This window comes from Rattus norvegicus, chromosome 15 (genome assembly GCF_021556685.1).
Source record: "Rattus norvegicus strain SHRSP/BbbUtx chromosome 15, alternate assembly SHRSP_T2T, whole genome shotgun sequence".
Classification (NCBI taxonomy): Eukaryota; Metazoa; Chordata; class Mammalia; order Rodentia; family Muridae; genus Rattus; species Rattus norvegicus.
In genome coordinates, this window is record NC_141548.1 from 8,109,118 (window position 1) to 8,131,899 (window position 22,782).

The 22,782-nt window shown below is 40.2% G+C and overlaps 1 pseudogene; it reads left to right on the forward strand.

The window, feature by feature from the left end:
* The first annotated feature begins 5,248 nt into the window (after window positions 1-5,248).
* Egln1-ps3 (egl-9 family hypoxia-inducible factor 1, pseudogene 3) lies at window positions 5,249-14,146 on the forward strand (annotated as a pseudogene).
* Window positions 14,147-22,782: the final 8,636 nt, after the last annotated feature.

Here is a 22,782-nt window from a genome sequence, read left to right on the forward strand (position 1 = left end):
ATCGAGAGTATTCCACGCAGCGGATCGAGTTCCAGCAAGCAGAAGGAATCTTCAGTCACAGAGCACATTGGGGAACTTACCTGACACGCTGGACAGAAGAACTAAGAGGTTAGTGAGAAACAAGTGTGTGTGAATACCATCCTATGTCGCCATCTTCTGGGCAAATATAGAATTACATCCTATTACCTTGGGAGTCCGAGGCTTCCTTCTACCCTCTCATGTTCAAGTCACAGATGCAGATATTCACAGCCAACCACTGGACTAAGCCTGGGGACCACAATGAAAGAGTCAGGGGAAAGCCTGAAGGAGATGAAGGGGTTTGGAACCCAATATGAAGAACAACAATATCAATTAACTGGAGCCTTCAGTGTCCCTCGGGACTAAACTACCAACTAAAGAGGATATATGGTCCTGGCCATGGCTCCTGCTAGAGCATGTGTAGCAACAACTGGCTCATCTGACATCTCTGGGAAGGGAGGCAACTGGCCCTGTAGAAACTTGATGTCCAAGAGAAGGGGGATGCTAGAGGGGTGAAGTGGAAGTGGGTGGGTAGATGGAGGAGTGCCCTCTTAGAAACAAAGACGATTGGGAGGGTATGGGGGTTCAAAGTGGAGAGATCAATGATGGGGATGACATTTGAAATGTAAACAAATAAAATGACTAGTGTATAATAGATGGTGACAGATGTCTCCAAAAGGACTAGATATTCATTATCTGTAGCAGGTTCATTAAAAGTCAAAATCCACAATTGTTGTGACTTACTTATTATTGAAATTTCACATAGATGAACCCAATCAACATTTATACTCCTCTGCTTGCACCTATAATAAATCATTAGTTACCTTTATAAAATAATTTAAAAAGCAATTAGGGTTTCTACTCTCTTAGGCTTCGATACAGTGCCTCATTTTAGCTGTCCCTCTCTATGTTCCCTCCATTGCTGCCCTCTCCCTGTCCCTTCACATTTGACATTCCTATCCCTGACAGTGTCCCTCAGCCATCCATGAGTGAACTTGTACTTCCCTAAATGAGGACAGTGTGGTCCATGTCCCTCGACCCTCACACTAAACTGATCATACATTTACACAGATTGAAGAATCAACAGCTAACATCCACATTTAAGTGAATATGTATCCCATTTGTCTTTTTCAGCCTGGATTACCGCATCCAGAATGACTTTTACTAGATCCATTCATTGTCCTGCATATTGCATGCTTCCCTTTGCCTTTTGTAATTGTTAAGCAGCAATGCAATCTGTAAATGCACCACATTTTCTTTGTGCATTCATCCGTTAAGGGACAACTTAAATATTTCCAAATTCTAAGTATTATAAACGAGCTTCACTGAGCATGGTTCAGCAAGGGTCTGTTCTGTGTTTCATGTTTAAAAGAAAAAATGGTGAAAACTTTAAATGCTGTTTGATTCACCCCTTGATTTAGTTTTAACTCCTTTCAAGAAAGGAACAAATAAATAAAAAAAGTTTAAATTGGCTTTTGGAGCCCTGCACCTGTAGCTTAGAGCCTAGGTCCTCTGTGGAAGCTCCTCAGGGGGCTGGCTAAATGTTTATACTGGCCCATCCTAAAGCCACCAGAAGCTTCACAGCTTCTATGGTAATGGAGCTGATGGCTGCTTCTCTTAGAAAAAGCTTTGAGTGTGATTATTGGATTCAACAGGGGACAAGGTGCTTTTCTTAAAATTACAGCTAGAAAATGTAAAGATAGTGTTTTAATATAAATATTAAAGATATATGTAGCCACTTCATTTTTTGTTTCTGATTGGTTTTAAATGTATAATATGCTCTACATGTCTTGGTTTATAGGTTAATGGTTTTTAAGTTATTGGGTATGGTTAAAAATATGTAACATTGGTAACATAAAGTTAGCTTAAAACTGATAATTTGGGTGGAGTCATTTTAGACAACACGTGGCATGAGCCAACCCAGGGAAACAGGTCTAGATTGGGATAATATTTTAATATAACTCTTATCATGGAAACAGGACTTATAAAAGAATTTAGGGCAATGTCTCTTTGGTGAGGTATTAGAGCCTGCACCATCGTTCGTTCATATGCAAGGCTTGGCCGCCATACTTTATAGCATGAGGAATGGACTTGGTGTTTTGGAGAGACTGGATTTTGGAGGATAGATAGTTTGGTGGAGGGTGGGTTTTGCTTTCCAAAGTTATGGCTGTGCTCTGGTGGTACAAGGGAAACTTAAAGATTGTGGTTAATGATTGCCAGTGTTACGTTGACTACAGTTTACAGTCTGATCCCAGACAGACTTGGGATTCTAACTCATACATATTTGTGCTTAAGAAAAAAAACAAACAGGTGGAGATTGTCACAAGGGTTGATGAGGCTATGGAACTTATAAGAGCATTACAGCCTGGTTGCTTACTCCAACTGCTATTTCAAGAAATACATATAGAATTATTATAGATTTAAGAGATTGTTTTTATGCTATTTCTTTACATCCTGGTGATTGTGAAAGATTTTCATTTAGTGAGCTTGCTTAAAATTTTGGAAAGCCCATGAAGTGATACCATTGGAAAATTTTTGGCCCTACATTATGACAAATAAAATTTTTGTCACTGCTTCAATACAAGAAGTTAAGACTTCGAATCTTTCAGTCTATATTATTCATTATATAGACATTTTAATTTTACCACAAGTCTTTACTCTTACAATGTGATTTAAATTTTGGGGAGTAGCTGCTGCTCCAGAAAAGATTCAATATTCCTTTTCAATATTTGAGATATCAGTTATATCCTAAACTGTGGCACAGAAACTTCAAGATAGTTTACTTTAAATTATTTTTTAAAACTTCTAAAATATGTTAATTGGCTAAGACCTCACATTAAGTTCACCACAGGAGGACTTAAGCCTTTGTTTGATATTCCCAGGGGAAATGCAAATTCTATTCACCTAGACAATTAACTGAAGAGTAACTGAATAGCTTTACAGAAAGTAAGAGAGCTAGATGTACAGAATTGTAAGATTGAGTCATGGAAGTATTTTAGAAAAGGAACCTGATAAACATACCTTATTCCAAACAGCAATCAAATTGGTTATCTAATGGGAAGGCAACACATGTAATTGGATCACATTTATTCTCTTGAGTTTCCTCCTGCTTCAACACAGATTATTGAATTACATGCTGTAGTCGCTGTTTTTAAGATGTTAAAAAAAAAATCAAGCTTTCAATTCCTATACTGATAGCCAATGTGTAGCTTATGGTTTGCAATTGATTAAAATTTTTCCTCTTAGATACTGTTCACCCTCGAATTTTATAACTATTTATGCTAATACAACTGACTTAAGAGAAGTGTACTGTTCCTTTATAAGCCACTTAAGAACTCAGACTGGATTGCCTGGAGGCGACTTTGCCTGGGCAAAGTCACAATAGACTTATATATCAGGCAGATTTGGGGCCTTGCATAGGAACAATTAGACAATCTCATTCTTTATATCATCAAAATAGTAATAGCTAGAGACAATAATCTGGTATTTCTAGATTTATTTGTGACTATTGACACTTTTTCAGACACTCTGGTTGCAACTGCTTTAACAGGAGAAGCAACTAAAAATGTAATTAGTCATTATGTACTTTACAAGGAATGGGGACAGCTACAGCTCCTCAAATTAGTAAAATACTTAAATGGAAAGATGAGGAAGGACATATGGGATATTTTCAACCCTTTATCATCGATAATATTCCTGTTAATCTATGGGGAGGGGATGTTCCTCATGATATGGGAGCTGTGTTGATTACACAACCTGCTCAAAGAATGATTATTTTACCTTATGATCAAGAACAGGTAAGTAATTTGATTAGAACTTTTGATGATTGGTCCATTTTTTCATGTTCCACTACTAGTCAATTTGATAACCATTATCCTGAAAATAAAATTTGTCAGTTTTTAAAGTTACATCCTGTGATCTTTCCCTCTATAGTAAAAAAAAAAAAAAATCAGCCTTTGAGTGAGGCTAGATTAGTTTTCACTGATGGTTCTTCTGAGGGATACGCTGTGGTCCTTTCAGAGGGCAAGGTGGAGAAAATGATGCTTGACTGCACCTCGGCACAGTTGGCTGAATTAAAGGACCTCCTTTTGGTGCTATCTTTGTTTCCTGAAAAGCCCTGCAATATTTATACAGATAGTGTTTATGTATCTAATATTATTTTACCTTTGCAAACTGCTGCAGATGTTGCTTCTGTATCTCCCATTTGCTCTTGTCTTTTGCAAGTGCAGGCGTTATTGTGGCAACGCAGAGAGCCTATTTATGTAGGGCACAGCAGAGGTCATTCTGGATTGCCTGTCCCCCTTGGCAGAAGGTAATGCTGCTGATGGTTTGGCCACAATTTGTAGCTATAGCTCTTGATTCTTATGATGTGGCCCTTCAATTACATAGAAAATTTCATGTAAATTCACAATCTTTAAGACATCGGACAGGATGCACCAAGGAGCAAGCTGTTCAGATAGTTACTCAATGTCCCTCGTGTGCTTCGTTAATTCCCTCACCTAGCCTAGGTGTTAATCCTAGAGGATTGATGCCCAGTGATATTTGGGAGATGGGTGTTACACATGTACCTTCTTTTGGGAAATTGAAATATGTCCATGTGTCCATAGATACCTATTCAGGATTGAGCTTTGCTTCTGCTCATAATGGAGAAAAGATCAAAGATGTGAAAAGCCATTGTTTACAAGCCTTTGCCTTTATGAATGTACCTACCTAGGCAAATAAAAACTGATAATGGACCAGCATATACCAGCAAAACATTTCAACAATTTTGTGATTATTTTGATACTCTTCATAAAACAGGTATCCTTTACAATTCTCAAGGTCAAGCAATTGTACAGCAAGCTCATTTGACCATGAAAAGCCAAATTGAAAGAATAAAAGAGGGAGAGTATACAGCCCTTCCTACTAAATTATCAACTATTCTTTATATCTTAAATTTTTTAATTGTGGATAAGACTGGTCTCTCAGCGGCTGACAGGTACTGGAGGAAGGACAGAGCACATAATGGTTTGGTTAAATGGAAAGACCTGGCCTCGGGAGCCTGGAGGGACCTGACCCCGTCTTAGTCAGGGTGAGAGGATCAGCTCGCATCTTTCCCAAGGATGCTGAGACCCCTGTTTGGGTTCCTGAGCGTTGTGTGCGTCCTGTGGACGACAGTCCACCTGGAGATATACTGAAAGTTCCTGAAGAATCCCCCGATCCTGATGCCAGTGGGAATGCCTAACACAGCATGGCCTGCCATTATTACAAGAAACCGCACAACAGGTAAATCGGCAGCTCGCATAAAGGTAAAACGAATAATTCTTAACCTTACTTTTCATCTTAAAGGATAGTCTATGTTTTGTTAAGATTTTTAAAGCCTCGTTAAACGGCTCCTCCTTTTTTCATTCATGTTTACTTTTAGTAATGTTTCCATAGCTGATTTTAGTATTAATGCTACTAATGCTAGTGTTGTAGGATTGAGAGATATTGTGTACCCCATTAGTCTTGCTAGAAATGATAATTATCTGCCTCCTAGACCAGCACATAGGTACTGGCCTGGACCTTTAAGTACTGCCTCTTGAAGTGTATCTGATATTTTTGAAACATCCCTACATTTTTGCCAAAATAAGGAGGGTAAAAATTTTCTGAAATCTGCACCATGCGTGTTGGCACCCTTTTTTTCTTTTTTGGTTTGGAATGGGACTGAGGCAGTGTCAAGGGAGGAGATTCTCAATTGTTCTTCCAGGTCCGGTCTACTGACCAATTGCTGGAAACAAGATTTTGCATTGATTGTTCGAGTTCCTGGTGTGATCCCCATACCTCTGGATGAAGGCTGATTCCCAGTGGTACTCTACAGGCATAAAAGAGACTTTGGCATTACTGCGACAGTCATTGCTGCCATTGCCATTTCAGCCACTGCTGCTTCAGTGGCCAGTGTGGCCATATCTCAATTGGCAGCTGTCGTTGGAACTGTGGATACATTGTCTGGAAAGGTCGCCACAGCATTGACTATGCAGAATACCATTAATACTCAGATTTAGTTGGTCATTCTTAATCTCAACCAACAAACAGCTCTCCTGCAGGAACAATTGGACTTTCTTTGGGAAACCCATGTTACATCTTCTTCTACTTTTTATTATTCTGTGTGTGTAACCCCTGTTATGGTCCTTAATAGCAGCAAGGCTGTTGGGGATTTGAAAGCTTATCTTGATTGCTCACTCTTAGCAGCTGTACTTGGGCTGTTTTGCTGTGCCGTTTTAAGAACCAACAGATCCAGTCTCAGGCTGAAACCAAACAGGTTTGGTTTTCATTGGCCGGGAATAATCGATCAGTCCAAATTAGGCTCGGTTTGTACAACAAGTAGTTAGCCAAAGACAGGCAACCTTCTGGGACCATACTTGCCTAAGAGAAACCCTGAGGACTGGCAGGGGATTCAGAGATGGGAAAGAGTTTTGGAACCCCAGATTGATCTTAACACATTGTTGGCCCCTACCTTGGGGTGTTTCCCTTCCCCCTCACTGAGCCTTTCAGCCTGCTATGGCAAGAAGTTGTTTACACCCTTGGCAGCTGCTCTCCGCCCCTGATTTGGGGCCAGGACCTTCCATGGTACCCATTCCTCTTGCTGAGCCTTTCAGCTTATTGTTGTTAAGAAGTTGTTTACGCCCCTGTGTTGGGGCCGGGACTTACCATGATGCAGATTTTTCCCGTTTTCCTATTTTCCTGGTTGGGGATTTTCACCTGCTTTATTGCTTTTCCACGGCTTTTGCCTGTGATATATATATGGAGATCTCAGTAAAGCCCGGATGGCATTCTTTTAACACGAATGACCTGAGCGTGTGTTTCTTCTTCTTGTGTGTGTGTGTGTGTGTGTGTGTGTGTGTGTGTTTCTTCTTAAATCTCGAAGGCCTACGCCCGATTTTCAGTGTTGTGACGATGCAGGCATAGTCATTAGATTATTGTTGGATATGTACCTGGAAATAATGTTTACTATTTTTGTAAATGGGCACTTTAAAAATTTATTAATGACAAATTATATAATGCTCTTTCATTCAACTCAGAAAATTGGCAGACCTGTTGTAGTTAAGAGAATTCAGTAAAGTCACTTAAAGAAAGAGCCCTTTATAATAAAACACTTTCTATATCCATTATATTAATGATGTTTTAAATTTTTTATTGTTGAGAGTTTCCACCAATATATTTTGATATTTCTCCCATTTCTTCCAGACACATCACTCTCTATCTCTTTGAATCATACATTTGTATCTCTTCTACATTAAATTATTGTTTAATCACCCCATAATAAATCCTTAGAGAATATTGTTCAACCATCCACCAGAAGACCCAAACTCTTCATAGTATTTTAGTTAGGAGTAGGAGCTCTCAGGCCTTCCCACTGCATTCGCGACTGTTGACTGGGGTGAAGCTGTGTGGTAACCACAGCTGCTATGTGTCACGAGGGCAGCGCTCCTGTCATTGATTTTCTCGGATCCTCCCTTACTTCAGGCACCTAGAGTCTCTCTGCCCCATCTTTCATGATGGACTTTGAGCCTTGGCCAAGGGGTATAACGCATAAAACAAGAACAAAAATATAAAGTATCAGTGAAAGGAAGAGTTGGTTCTTTGAAAATATTAACAAAATATTTATAACTTCTGGTCAAGTTAGGCAAACGAAAGAAAAGACTGGAGTTAATAATTCTAAAGAGAAGAAAGGAGGCATGGAGAGAAAACAAGACTTTTTAAACTTAACATTCCACCAAACTAGAATATTCTTTTAAAGTATTGATGATTTACTGGGTGTATAAGATATGCCAATATTAAATCAACACTATGTGCATAATTTAAATAGTACCATACTAACCAAGGACATAGAGGCAGGTATTTAAAAATCTCCCACCTAAAGGATCACAGGATGTCCTGTATTTAATTTTACACTTTGGTCAGACATTTAATGCACATTTAACACTTCTTAGACTATTACATAAAATAGAAAATAAAGATCTTATACAATAAAATTCTTTTATGAATCATGTATTACCCTACAATTGAGAGAGAGAGAGAGAGAGAGAGAGAGAGAGAGAGAATTACAGATGATAGACAGAGAAAGAGAGGAAGAGAGTATTACCAGCCAATTTCCACATATACACACATATTCTGAATAAAATCTGTGAAAAATTCAAGATCACACCAAAAAATAATCTTCAACCAGGTAAGTTTTCTGAAACGGAGACATACAGGTTGATTTAACACAGAAAAATAAAAAAAAATGCACAAAAGACACTATCATCTTATTAGGTGCAAAAATTGCCTCTAAGAAAATCCAACATCCATTCATGACAAAAGTCCTGGAGAAGCTGTGCATATTGAGGACATATTTCATCATAATAAAGGCAATGTACTACAAGCCCACAGCTAGGGTCGTGCAAAGCAGGGAAAAATTCAAAGCAATTCAATTACAATCATGAACAAGACAGGAATATGCACTGTTTTTATTCCTATTCAGTACAGTATTTGTATTCTTAGCTAGAACAGTAAGTCAACAGAAGAAGATCAAGGGAATATAAATGGAAAAGGGAGAAGTCAAAATGTTCTCATTTGAAGATGATATACTATCTTAATGACTCTAAAAATGTATCACAGCCTCTTAAGACTGATAAACACATTCATAAACGCAGAATACAATATGCACACATCAAAGTCAGTAGCCTTCCTTTGTACCAATAAAAACCATAATGTGAAAAAAAATCTAAGAAAAATTCCCTTTACAATAGTCTGAAAATACATAATAAAATATTGTGGATTAAAATATTTAAAATGCATTAGAACAACTATGAAGAACTCAGAAGTGATCTTAAATAGAGGCAAGGCTAATAAAGCCGATGTTCCGAAAAGCCTCAAAGGCTTAAACAAATGGAGGCTTTCTTGTTCTGTTTCCTAGTATTGCTACCTCTAACCCTGCTTCTCTGACACAAGGAGAAACTTCAAATCATAAAATAAAGCACTTTTTGCTTTGAAAGTAATCGGATGCTTCTAGCTGCTCTTTACAAACAGGAGCACACAGTGGTCTACCCTGGTTTCTCCTGTTTAAGGATAGAAGAATTTTACAAGTCACAATGCATGGAGTGACCAAGAGTTGATCTGGAGAAGTTCAAGACCAAAATCAAATGGCCTGGGAAAAAATTCTTTCTATCGGGTCCAATGTGTTTGATGTATTAGGCCCTTTTTTTTTATTTTTTTAAAGACTACTCATTTACCCTTTCTTATATTCATTTTAGTAGTAACTACTATTAGACATATTATAATTAATTGAATTTCAATTTCCACTGTTAAAGAAAGAACAGACTTTTTGAAATTGGTTTATTACTCCTCCTTGTGTCCCTCAAAATATGAGAAAAGTTATTAAGTCATATTTTGAGAAATTTATGGTCATAAAGAGCCCCTTAAAAGTCATCATGACCATGAAGTCTAGAGATAACTAGATGTGTCTTTTCATTATAGTCATTTATTTCTTTCGAGATTTCAGTGTAACATTTGCTAAAGAATATTATTGAAGCAGAGAATGTGATTAGGATTGCTATTCTTGGTTTTCAACTTGGACTTCATCTGGAATTAACTCAAACCAAAAATAGAGTGCACAACTGTGATGGATTTCTGCTTAATTCAGTCTGCATGTTTGAGGAAGGAAATTTCACTTTTAACACAGAAATTTAATCCAGATATAACCAGGACCATTCCTTCTTCTGGAAGGCTAACCAAGGACTGGAATAAAGAAGCTTTTATTTGTAGCCTGTTTGCACTCACCTTTCTAGTGTGTCCAATTTTTCAACCCCATCAGAGCCTGCTTATTGAGAATTCAAAATGTACTGAGGGCAAGTTGAGACATCAGTCTCCTCATGGACTGAGCACTCCCTGGATTATTGGACTTGCCATTCATAATTAGCCATTGTTTAATTAGCTGGTCCATAGCCTTTAATCATTCTAACAAATCCCTTTTATGTGGACAGAGAGGTTTCTCATATAAATTCTGTTAGGGATTGCTTACTACTGCACGAGATGTCTAGTGAGGACCACTTAGAGCACTGCTTGTCTCATAAGTCTCAGCTCATTAAAAACAATAACCATGAAATTCTTATTCAAATGGATGGAACTTGAAAAATGTCATACTGAGTGAGGTAGCCCAATCACAGAAGAAAAACTTAGTATACACTCACTGATCAGTGGATATTATCCCCAAAACCGTGGAATACCCAAGATACAATTCACAAACCACGTGAAGCTCAAGAAGAAGGAAGACCAATGTGTGGATGCCTTAGACCTTCTTAGAAGGGAGAACAAAAATAATCACAGGAGGAAATCCAGAGACAATGTGTGGAACAAAGAATGAAGTAGAAGCCATCCAAAGACTGCCCCACTTGGGGAATCCTTCCCATATACAGACACAAAACCCAGACAATATTGTGGATGCCAAGAAGTGCATGCTGACAGGAGCGTGATAGAGCTGTCTCCTGAAAGCCTCTGCCAGAGCTTGACAAATACAGAGGTTAATGCTCACAGTCAACCATTGAACTGAGATCAGGGTCCTCAATGGAGGAGTTAGAGAAGAAACTGAAGTAGCTGAAGGGGTTTGCAACCCCATAAGAAGGACATCAACATCAACCAAGCGGACCCCTCCCCGTGTTCCCAGGGACTAAGCAACAATCCCAAGAGTACATTGGGATGGCCCTAGGCTCCATCCACATATGTATCAGAGGATGGCCTTGTATCAATGGGAAGAGTGGCCCTTGGTCCTGTCAATATTCAATACCCCATTGCAAGAGAACGCCAGGGTGAGGAGGTGGGAGGGAATCTGTGGTGAGTGAGGGCCCACTGTCATAGATGCAGGGAGGGGGATGCGATATGAAGTTTCTTGAGGGGGAAACCAGGAAAGGGATAACATTTAAAATGTAAATTAAAAATCCAATTAAAAAAAAAAACAAAAAGCAACTCAGCTCAGTTAGACATTCGCAATGGCCATATTCCCTTAACCCATTTTTTCCTGAGATGCTCTGGAGTAGGCCTTCTTTGTTTCTACAGCTTCTGGGCGACAAATTTAAAATAGCCATAGAAGTCCTCTCAAATGAAACATACACTAATACATGTTCAAGTGTACATCAGATAAAGAAGTCATAGCATAGGTAAGAAATATTATCTAGATGTCTTACTTTCTGTGGGCTAAGACCTTGCATTTCCAACAACATTAAAATCAGAGGACGGTATGTGGCAAGTTTGTTCTTTCCTTAAACCACATACATGGTTCCTAGGGAAGGAGCTCTGGTTTGGAGAGTTGGAGGCAAGTACTTGTACTTGCTGAGGCAACTCACACTCCGATCCCCTCAGTCATGGTACTGAAGTAGCTCTGTGTCTACAATGAGGTTCTCTATGTATATCTCTCTGTCATTCACAGAGTAGATTCGTTTTGACCTTGGTTTGATGGCAGAAATCTGGAGACCCATGGGATTCCTTCCTCTAAGCGTTAAGTCTCTGTCACATAATCTTAGAAGTCACATGATTCAGGGGAGTGTCACAAGAATCACTTGTTCATTGGGAAGAAACACTTCCTATAAATGTGAGATTTACTGTAGTAAAAGAGCGGCATCATCCGCCCCTCTCCTTCCTAGTCTGGAAGAGAACAATTTCCACCAAGGATGTGTGGTCTCTGCTGCAGGCTCCGTACCTGGAGTCTAGTCTGAGGCTTGCCCTTAACATGGCTTTGATTGTTCATCAACATGATTTACTCACGAGCTCCACTCCCCGGAGAGCTCCTCAATTCTGCCTTTCATCTGATGGGTCTCAATCTGCATTGCCTTCCAGGATGAGATGTGAGAGATCTGCTCCAACCCTGACAATGCTGAGATACTGAGGCGTGATCCTGAACCCACTAATGCCCACATGGATGCCTGGCACTTTAGACCATTAGCATGACTACTCCTGTATGAGTCCCTACATGTCTCAAGAAACTTCTCCCTTTGTTTGGGTGTGATCCAATACAACTACTGCACTGCACAAAGAAGGATAAAAGTCCAGGACAGAGACAGGAGACACTATTTGAGTATTTGACCGGAATTGCATTGAATCTGTAGATTGCCTTTGGGGAAATTGCCATTTTTACAACATTAATCCTGCCAATCCCTGTGCATGGGAGATTGTTCCATCCTCTCAGACCTTCTTTAATTTCTTTTTAAGGGACTTCATAGAATTAGGAAGAGCAATTTGCAAATTCATTTGAAAAGGAAAAAAAATTCAGGATAGGGAAAACTATCCTCAAGAATAAAAGAACTTCTGGGGGAATCACCATCCCTGACCTCAAGGTGTATTTCAGAGCAATAGTGATAAAAACTGTATGGTGTTGGTACAGAGAGAGGCAGGTACCTCAATGGAATAGAACTGAAGACCTGGAAATGAATCCACACAAAATGGTCACTTGATATACAATGAGGCTGAAACCAGCCAGTGGATAAAAGATAGCATTTTCTTTTCTTTCGGGGCTGGGGATCGAACCCAGGACCTTGCACTTCCTAGGCAAGCGCTCTACCACTGAGCCAAGTCCCCAACCCCAAAAGATAGCATTTTCAACCAATGGTGCTGGTACAACTGTCAGTCAGCATGTAGAAGAATGCAGATCGATCCATTCTTATCACCCTGTACAAAGCTCAAGTCCAAGTGGAACAAGGGCCTCCACATCAAACCAGATACACGAAAACTATTAGAAGACAAACTGGGGAAGGTTTGAACCCATGGTTACTGGGGGAAATTTCCTGAACAGAACACCAATGTCTTATGCTCTAAGATCAAGAATCAACGAATGGAACCTCATAAAATTACAAAGCTCCTGTAAGTCAAAGGACACTGTTATTAGGACAAAATTTAACTAACAATCCAGGTCTCCCCTTCTTCAGTGTGTCAAAGCATTGGGCAGCTTCTCTTTACTAGAATGGAGATAACATCTGGCAGAGCCATGACCAGCCATGGTTCCGGGAATAGTGAAGGACATTTTCAGTGTATAATATGAAGTTTATATATGTGGAAGACACAATGGCATGGATAGGTAAGGTGCATTTTTTTTTTTTTAGAAAAAGCACATGGATTTAAAAACAGTCAATCAGGCCGAGGTGTACTTGCAGCACGGGTAGATTGAGCATATGGCACCCACAGGCCCTTGCCCTGAAAGCTCACCAAGAAGCAGCCTCATGGGCCCCAGGGCGCCATGCTCCCTGCAGTCCTGACTCTCATTGCTGTGCTTGGCGACTCCAGGCAGGGCAGTCAAGGCCAAGGCCAGTGACAGTGGCGGGGCTCCGCCTGCCGAGCGCTAGAGCTCAAATGGCAGTACTGAGAGCTGTCCGGGAAGATGGAGAACCCGCTGCGCAGTGCCTGCTGCTGAAGCTCCTTCTACTGCTGCAAGGAGCAGCAGTGCCAGGATGGAAGAAGCACAATCTGGTGTGCCAGGCCGCGAGGACACCAGAGCGCAGCCCCGTGTCATGCCCCCGCCGGATGGCGTCCCCGGAGTCGCGCGCACCTGCGAGGCTGTCATGGGAAGGAGGAGCCCAGCGGTCTGGTGAATTCCCAGCACATAGGACGCAGGCCAGGATGGTCCAGGCCCCGCACAGCCCAGCACCTAGGATCCTCCAACTAGCAGGTGTCTGGGTCTGAGCGAGCCAGCCTGTGCCCAGCAGGCTGCGGCCCCCGGGAGGTGCTGAGTCCTGGCAGAGAGCTGCAGCCCAATGGGCAGGGCAAGTATCTGACTGTGATGAAGCTGGCACTGGAGTGCATTGTGCTGTGTGCAAGTACAGCATCTGCATAGAGGAGGACTCCCTGGGCAGGGAGACCACGCAGCAAATCAGCGAAGAGGTGCGCGCCCTGCACGAGTTTGGCAAGTTCACGGACAGGCAGCTGGTCAGCTAGAAGAGTGACTCTTCCAAGGGCATCCAGGAGGAACAGGTCACCTGGATTGAGGGCAAAGAGACCATCCATTACCCTGCTCATGAGCAGCATGGACGACTGATCCCCCACAGCAGCGGGGAGCCGGGCAACTACAGGATAAACTGCAAAAAGAAACTTTGGCTCCCAATTCTTGTCCTTCTCCATTGGTCACTCTGGTGAGCACTATGGTTCACCCCGAGGAACTAAAATGAATTTCCTATGCTGACAGGATATTCAGATGTGATGTTGACTAGCAGCGGGTGAAGCTCTGCCTGTAGATGGGACACACCCTGCTATTGGTCAGGAGACCAAGGGATTCTGTTGACTCTCTATCCAGCATTAAACATACCCAGAGTACAGGGGCATTCTGCAACTCCGTGGACGTTATTTTCTTGGTGTATCAGGGTGACTGGTCTCCTGAGCCGAGACTTGGGGAGCTGAGCAGAACATGCTTTCCTTTCCCATAGGGCTTAGTCTTCATTGAGTCTGTTTCTCTTTCCTTCATTGACATGACATGGGGGGATATTTGGAGTTGGCCATGTATTATGTTCAACCAGTGTCGTTCAGAGCGGGGCAGCACCAGGCCATGGTTGCTTGTTACCCAGGCAACAGAACAGGCTACATCCGTCATGTCAAAACCCAAACGGAGGAGGAAGATGTGTGATCTGTTTATATTATCTAAATAAAAACTGGGACGCCAAACTAAGTGGAGGTATTCTTCAAATTTTTCCAGGAGGCAAAGCCCAGTTTGCTGGCATTGAACCCATATTCGATAGATTGCGCTTTTTCTGGTCTGACAGGCATAACCCTCATCAAGTAGAGCAAGGATGCACTACAAGCTGTGCAATAATTGTTTGGTATTTTGATCTAGAAGAGAAAGCAAAAGCTAAGGTAAAATATCTAACAAGTGAGAAAGGTGTGAGCATTGAACTCAAGCCCCAGTCAGTCAGCAAAGTTGTCTAGCAGGGCCTTGGATCTGGCAGTATCCCCGTCACCTATAGCCTCTCAGTTGACTTCTGTGGACTCAGGGACATGTGGACAGGATGAACAGAGACACCTGCCTGGTATTTCAGCTGGGAGCCAGGCAGGCAACTTCCGCCAGGTGTCATCCAACAGAGGGCTTCATCTGCCGGGACTGTGGGGTCAGCTTCAGATCTGACTGTCTTGGCTGCTGACTTAAGAGATGATGACATCGGTGGACAGAGAGTAGTTTTTCCATCTGGACAGGAAACAAGGGACCTTTGTAGGGTTTTCTTCAGTCTTCCATTTTGCCAGACCTGTCATCTAACTGAGTTCATTTCATCAACTTTTTAAATCAATTTCGAATTCAGGAAATTTTTGTATTAGGTACAGTTTATCAAAACTGAATTAAGAAAAAAATTACAGTATCATCCTCAAAATAAAAAAATAAAAATATAAATCTTAGTAAATATAATTTATACTTAAAATTCAAACTTCTACAGACTTTTAAAATATTTAAATAAGAACATAAGAAGGAGAAAAGTCAGTGGGTACAGTTACCTAGTGATTTAGGGCTTCCCACCTCTATATATTATTTTTTAATATTAGACAGTCCTGCTTCATTTCCTTAGAGTCATCTTATAAGCTATTAGAATTCATTTCAGAATCTCCTTGCCCATGCATGACTGTAGCTATTTTGTCTAGCAACTCCATTGTCAGGAATAAGTAAGTGGGACTATGTGAATGAATGAGTAAGGTCAACATAGTCTAAAAAAATGAGCTCCGAAGCAGGCAGTGCTACATAGATGAACCCTGTCTCAAAAAATGAAAAATATAAAAATGAAAGATTCAACACACCATGGAGATGTGACATAATTATGAAAGGGTAACACAATAGAGGTAAATCACATGAATGTATCACACGCAAAAATTGTCCCCATGATCGATGTTGTAATGTTATCTCAATATCTACAGAAAAAGGTATTGGACAAATTCATCATCACCTCATGATAAAAGTCCTGAGGAAAATAGGAAAAGGAAAAACGTCTCGGCATAATGAATGTTTTATTCAAGAAACATATGGCTCATGCTGAGAGCTGAAAGCCAGCCACCAGGAGCACCTACACACCTGAGAGAAGAGGTAAGACCAACTTTTCTGCTCCAAGTGACCTGCCTGGTATACTGAGGACACACAAAGGCAGAGGTCCTCTGGGACAAGACACTTCAAGTTTCTGGCTGTGCCCTGAACTGAATTGATCCCATCCCACAGCTCTCTGCTCCCAAATACCATGGGGGAGAAAGCGGAACACCCAGAAGTGCAGACAATCCTGAGACTGCAGGAAATACTGCCAGTTTTGCCCACCTTTGCCCACATCCTTGACCCAAGAGGAAATTGCATAGCACCTCTGGCCAAAGGAATATAGAAGCAGTCAACAGCTAGAACCCTCGGTCCAGGTCTGTGCCCAGAACTGAACTGAACTGGTCAAACAGATCCCTGTACCCTAGTCCCATGGGGGAGGGAGCTGGACCCTCAGAAGTGCAGACACTCCTGAGAAATCAGAAGAGAATACTCTCTGCCCACATTCCTCACCCAAGAGAAAACTACCATCTGTACCCATGGGCACAGAGACCTAGGAAAAGTCAGGGGCAGGACCCTTCTGGTTCCTGCCTGTGCCAAGAGCTGAAAGCAGCCGCCAGGAGCAGAGCACTCTGTTCCCAGAAACAGCTGTAAGAAAACAGGAAAAGAGGTCTATAAGAGTGCTGACACTCAGGCCTAAAGGAGGGTCAAGTCACTGTCAGAAACAGCAAGACAAACTAACACCAGAGACAACCTAATGGCAAGAGGTAATCCCCAGAACCTAAGCAACAGAAAACAAGACTACTTGGCATCATCAGAGTCCAGTTCTCCCACCAAAGAAAATCCTGGATATCCAAACACACCAGAAAAGCAAGATTTAGATTTAAAATCTCATTTTTTGATAATGATGGAGGACTTTAAGAAGGATATAATAAATTAAGAAGATACCATAGAAAACATTTATACAATAGTCAAGATAAGATGCAAAAACCCCCTAGCCCAAAACATGCCAGAAATCCAGGACACAATGAGAAGATCTAACCTAAGGATAATAGGTGTAGAAAAGAATGAAGACTCCCAAGTTAAAGGGCCAGTAAATATCTTCAACAAAATTATAGAAGAAAACTTCCCTAATGTAAAGAAAGAGACACCCATAAACATACAAGAAACATACAGAACTTCAAAAAGATTGGACCAGAAAAGAAATTCCTTCAGTCACATAATAGTCAAAACACAAAATGCACAAAACAAAGAAAGAATATTAAAAGCAGTAAGGGGAAAAGGTCAAGTAACATATTAAGGCAGACCTATCAGAATTACATCAGATTTCTGACCAGAGACTATGAAAGTCAAGAGTTCCTGGGCAGATGTCATACAGATCATAAGAGAACTCAAATGCCAGCCTGGGCTACTATATCCAGCAAAATTCTCAATTAACATACATGGAGAAACCAAGATATTCCTTGACAGAACCAAATATACGTAATATCTTTCTATGAATCCAGCCGTACAAGGCTATTAGATTTACAAATCCAACAAGGCTATTAGATTTACAAATCCAACAAGGATGCAACTGCACCCTAGAAAAATCAAGAAAGTAATCTCCTTGCAACAAAAGCAAAAGAAGAGAGACATACAAACATAATTCCACCTCAAAATGTGAAAATAACAGGAAGCAGCAATCAGTATTCCTTAATATCTCTCAACAAAATGGACACAATTACCCAATAAAAAGACATAAATTAACAGACTGGATGTGTAAAGAGGACCCAGCGTTTTGCTGCATACTGAAAACATACCTCAGAGAAAAAGTCAGACACTAACTAACTTAGAGTAAAAGGCTGGAAAACAACTTTCTAAGCAAATGGTCTGAAGAAAAACATTCTAATATCGAATAAAATTGACTTTCAACCAAAAATCATCAAAAAATTTAAGGAAGGATACTTCATACTCATCAAAGGACAAATCCACCAAGATGAACTCTCAATCCTAAATAGCTATGTTCCAAATGTAAGGACACCTATATTCATAAAAGAAACCTTACGCAAGCTCAAAGCAGACACTGCACCTCACACAATAATAGTAGGGGATTTCAACATCTCACTCTCATCAAGGAACAGATCTTAGAAACAGAAATTAAACAGAGACATAGAGAAACTAACAGAAGTTATGGACCAAATGGATTTAACAAATATTTATAGAGCATTCCGCCCTAAAACAAAAGATATATCTTCTTCTCAGCACCTCATAGTACCTTTGCCAAAATTGACCATATACAGTCACAAAACAGGCCTCAAAAGATACAGGAAGATAGAAATAATCCTATGCGTCCTATCAGATCACCACGGACTAAGGCTGGCTTTCAATAACAACAATAATGAAAGAAACAACAGTAATGACAGAACACCCATATATACATGGAAGTTGAATGCTCTACACAATGATAACTTGGTCAAGGAAGAAATAAAGAAAGAAATTAAAGACTTCTTAGAATTTAATGAAAATGAAGGTACAACATACCAAAACTTAGGGGATACAATGAAAGCTGTGCTAAGAGGAAAACTCATACCTCTGAGTGCCTGCAAAAAGAAACAGGAGAAAGCATACATCAGCAGCTTGACAGCACACCTAAAAGCTCTAGAACAAAAAGAAGCAAAAAACCCAAGAGGAGAAGAAGGCAGGAAATAATCAAACTCAGGGCTGAAATCAACCAAGTAGAAACAAAAGAGGACTATACAAAGAATCAACAAAACCAGGAGCTGGTTCTTTGAGAAAATTAACAAGACAGATAAACCCTTAGCCAGACTAACCCGAAGTCACAGAGAGAGAGTATCCAAATTAACAAAATCAGACATGAAAAGGGAGGATAACAAAAGAATCTGAGGAAATTCAAAAAAATTATCAGATCCTACTACAAAAGCCTATATTCAACAAAACTGGAAAATCTGGAGGATTCTAGACAAATACCAGGTACCAACGTTAAATCAGGAACAAATAAGCCATCTCAACAACTCCCAAAGAAATAGAAGCAGTTATTAAAAGTTATTAAAAGTCTCCCAACCAAAAAGAACCCAGTACCAGATGCCCTTAGTGCAGAATTCTATCTGATCTTCACAGAAGACCTCGTACCAATAGTGTCCAAATTATTCCACAAAGTAGAAACAGACAAAACACTACCAAATTCCTTCTTGAAGCCACAATTACTCTTATACCTAAACCATACAAAGACTCAACAAAGAGAACTCCAGACCAATTTCACTTATGAATATTGACACAAAAGTACTCAATAAAATTCTTGCAGACCTAATCCAAGAACACCCCAAAATGATCACCCATCATGATCAAGTAGGCTTCATCCCAGCGATGCAGGGATGGTTCAATATACAGAAATCCATCAATGTAATCCACTATATAAACAAACTCAAAGATAAAAACCACATGATCATATCACTAGATGATTTTTTTCACTGAAAAAGCATTTGACAAAATTCAACACCCCTTCATGGTAAAAGTCCTGGAAAGTTCAGGAATTCAAGGCCCATACCTGAACATAGTAAAAGCAATATACAGCAAACCAGTAGCTAACATTAAACTAAATGGAGAGAAACTTGAAGCAATTCCACTAAAATTAGGGACTAAACAAGGCTGCCCACTTCCTCCCTACTTATTCAATATAGTACTCGAAATCCTAGCCAGAGCAATCAGACAGCAAAAGGAGGTCAAAGGGATACGAATTGGAAAGGAAGAAATCAAAATATCACTATTTGTAGATGATATGATAGTATACTTAAGTGACCCCAAAAGTTCTACCAGAGAACTACTTAACTTGATAAACAACTTCAGCAAAGTGGCTGGTTATAAAATTAACTCAAACAAATCAGTAGCCTTCCCCTACTCAAAGGATAAACAGGCTGACAAAGAAATTAAGGAAATGACACCCTTCACAATAGTCCTTAAAGATCTCAGAAGATGGAAAGGTCTCCCATGCTCATGGATTGGCAGGATTAATATAGTAAAGATGGCCATTTTTCCAAAAGCAATCTACAGATTCAAGGCAATCCCCATCCAAATTTCTACTCCATTCTTTATAGAGATAGAAAGAGCAATTTGCAAATTCATTTGGAATATCATAAAACCCAGGATAGTGAAAACTATACTCAACAATAAAAGAACTTCTGGGGGGATTCACTGTCCCTGACTTCAAGCAGTATTACAGAGCAATAGTCATAAAAACTGTATGGTATTGGTACAGAGACAGGCAGATAGATAAGTGGAACAGAAATTGAAGACCCAGAAATGAACCCACATACCTATTGTCACTTGATCTTTGACAAAGGAGCTAAAACCATCCAATGGAAGAAAGATAGCATTTTCAACAAATGGTGCTGGTTCAACTGGAGGTCAACATGTAGAAGAATGCAAATTGATATATTCTTATCATCCAGCACAAAGCTTAAGTACAAGTAGATCAAGGACCTCCACATCAAACCAGATACACTCAAACTAGTAGAAGAAAAAGTGGGGAAGAGTCTTGAACACATGGGCACTGGGGAAATTTTCCTGAATAAAACACCAATGTCTTATGCTCTAAGATCAAGAATCAACAAATGGGACCTCATAAAACTGCAAAGCTTCTGTAAGGCAAAAGACACTGTCATTAGGACAAAATGGCAACCAACAGATTGGGAAAGGATCTTTACCAATCCTACATCCAATAGAGGGCTAATATACAGAACATACAAAGAACTCAAGAAATTAGACTCTAGAGAGCCAAATAGCCCTATTAAAAATGGGGTACAGACCTAAACAAAACATTCTCACCTGAGGGATAAGGAATGGCCAAAAAGCACCTAAAGAAACGTTCAACATCCTTAGTCATCAGGGAAATGCAAATCCAAACAACCCTGAGAGTCTACCTTACACCAGTCAGAATGGCTAAGATAAAATACTCAGGTGACAGCAGATGCTGGTGAGGATGTGGAGAAAGAGGAACACTTCTCCATTGCTGGTGGGATTGTAAACTGGTACAACCACTCTGGAAATCAGTCTGGAGGTTCTTCAGAAAATTGGACATACTACTACCTGAGGACCCAGCTATACCTCTCTTTGGCATATACCCAAAAGATGCCCCAACATACAACAAAGACACATGCTCCACTCTGTTCATAGCAACCTTATTTATAATAGCTAGAAGCTGGAAAGCACCCAGATGCCCTTCAACAGAGGAATGGATTAAAAAAATGTGGTACATCTACACAATGGAGTAGTATTCAGCTATCAAAAACAATGGCCTCTTGAAATTCGTAGGCAAATGGAATGAACTAGAAAGTATCATTCTGAGTAAGGTAACCCAATCACAGAAAAACACACTTGGTATGCACTCATTGATAAGTGGATATTATCCCAAACACTTGAATTACCCAAGATGCAATCTACAGACCACAGGAAGCTCAAGAATAGGGATGACCAAAATGTGGATGCTCCCACTCTGTCTTAAAAGGGGGAAAATCTCCATGGGAGGGGATATAAAAGCAAAGTTTAGAGAAACAATTGACAGAATGGCCATTCAGAGCCTGCCCCACATGTGGCCCATATGTATACAGCTAACAAAACTAGATAAGATCAATGAAGCTTAAAAATGCATGCTGAAAGGGATCAGATATAGATCTCTCCTGAGTGACAGATCCAGAGCATGTCCAATACAGAGGTCAATGCTGGCAGCAAATCCCCCAACTGAAAACAGGACCCCCTTGGGGGGAATTAGAGGAAGGATTGAAAGAGTTGAAGGAGCTTGAAACCCCTAAGAACAACAATGCCAATCAACCAGAGCTTCCAGGGACAAAACCACTACCCAAAGACTATACATGGACTGACCCAGGGCTCCAACTGCATATGTAGCAGAGAATAGCCTTGTTGGTGCACCAATGGAAGGGGAAGCCCTTGGTCCTGCTAAGGTTGGGCCCCTAGTGCTGGGAAATATGGAAGGAGCAGTAAGGGGGATGGATGTGGGGAATACCCGTGTGGGGGAAGGGGAGGTGATGGGGATTTACGGACATGAAACCGGGGAAGGGAATAACATTTGAAATGTAAGTAAGGAAATATATCTAATAAAAATTAATTAGTTAAAAAGGAAGTGGTGAAATTATTTTTATAGATATTTTAGTATTAATTATATGACATGAAGAAAAATAAGAAAATAGTATCTTTCTTCAATTCATTTCAATATATTTGTCTGGGGATCGTGGTTGTGGTAGGGCGTGAGTCAGTACTTGAAAGAATGTGTAGGCCTGGGAAACAGACTCTATATTTTCAATTTGGGAATCTTGCATTTTACTTCTCCTGGTAAATATTTATTTTATTACTTTAGTGTAGCACATTTCCATATTCTTCATTTTTGTATGTTTGTTATCTTTGAAGGTGATTTAAATTCTGAACTGAAGGATCAATACATTAAATAGTTGAAATCACGTGTCTTATCACTAGTCTCTTGGTTATGGCAAATCTGTCCTTTGCAGCCCTATGAATCTGAACTTACTCAAGCTACACTATAGACTGTTGATATGAAATGTTTGATTACTGCGTCTCACTTTCTGACTTAAGAAACTAAAGATTTTAATCCGCAGACTATGCACAGATTCAAGTAAGATTAGTACTTCCAACAATTGCGTGTGTGTGTGTGTGTGTGTGTGTGTGATTTATGAATGTACTCACATCATTTCACTAAACCACTCTACAACTTTGAAAATTAGAAAATGGATGACCTGAATGATGATTTTTAATTGAACATATTA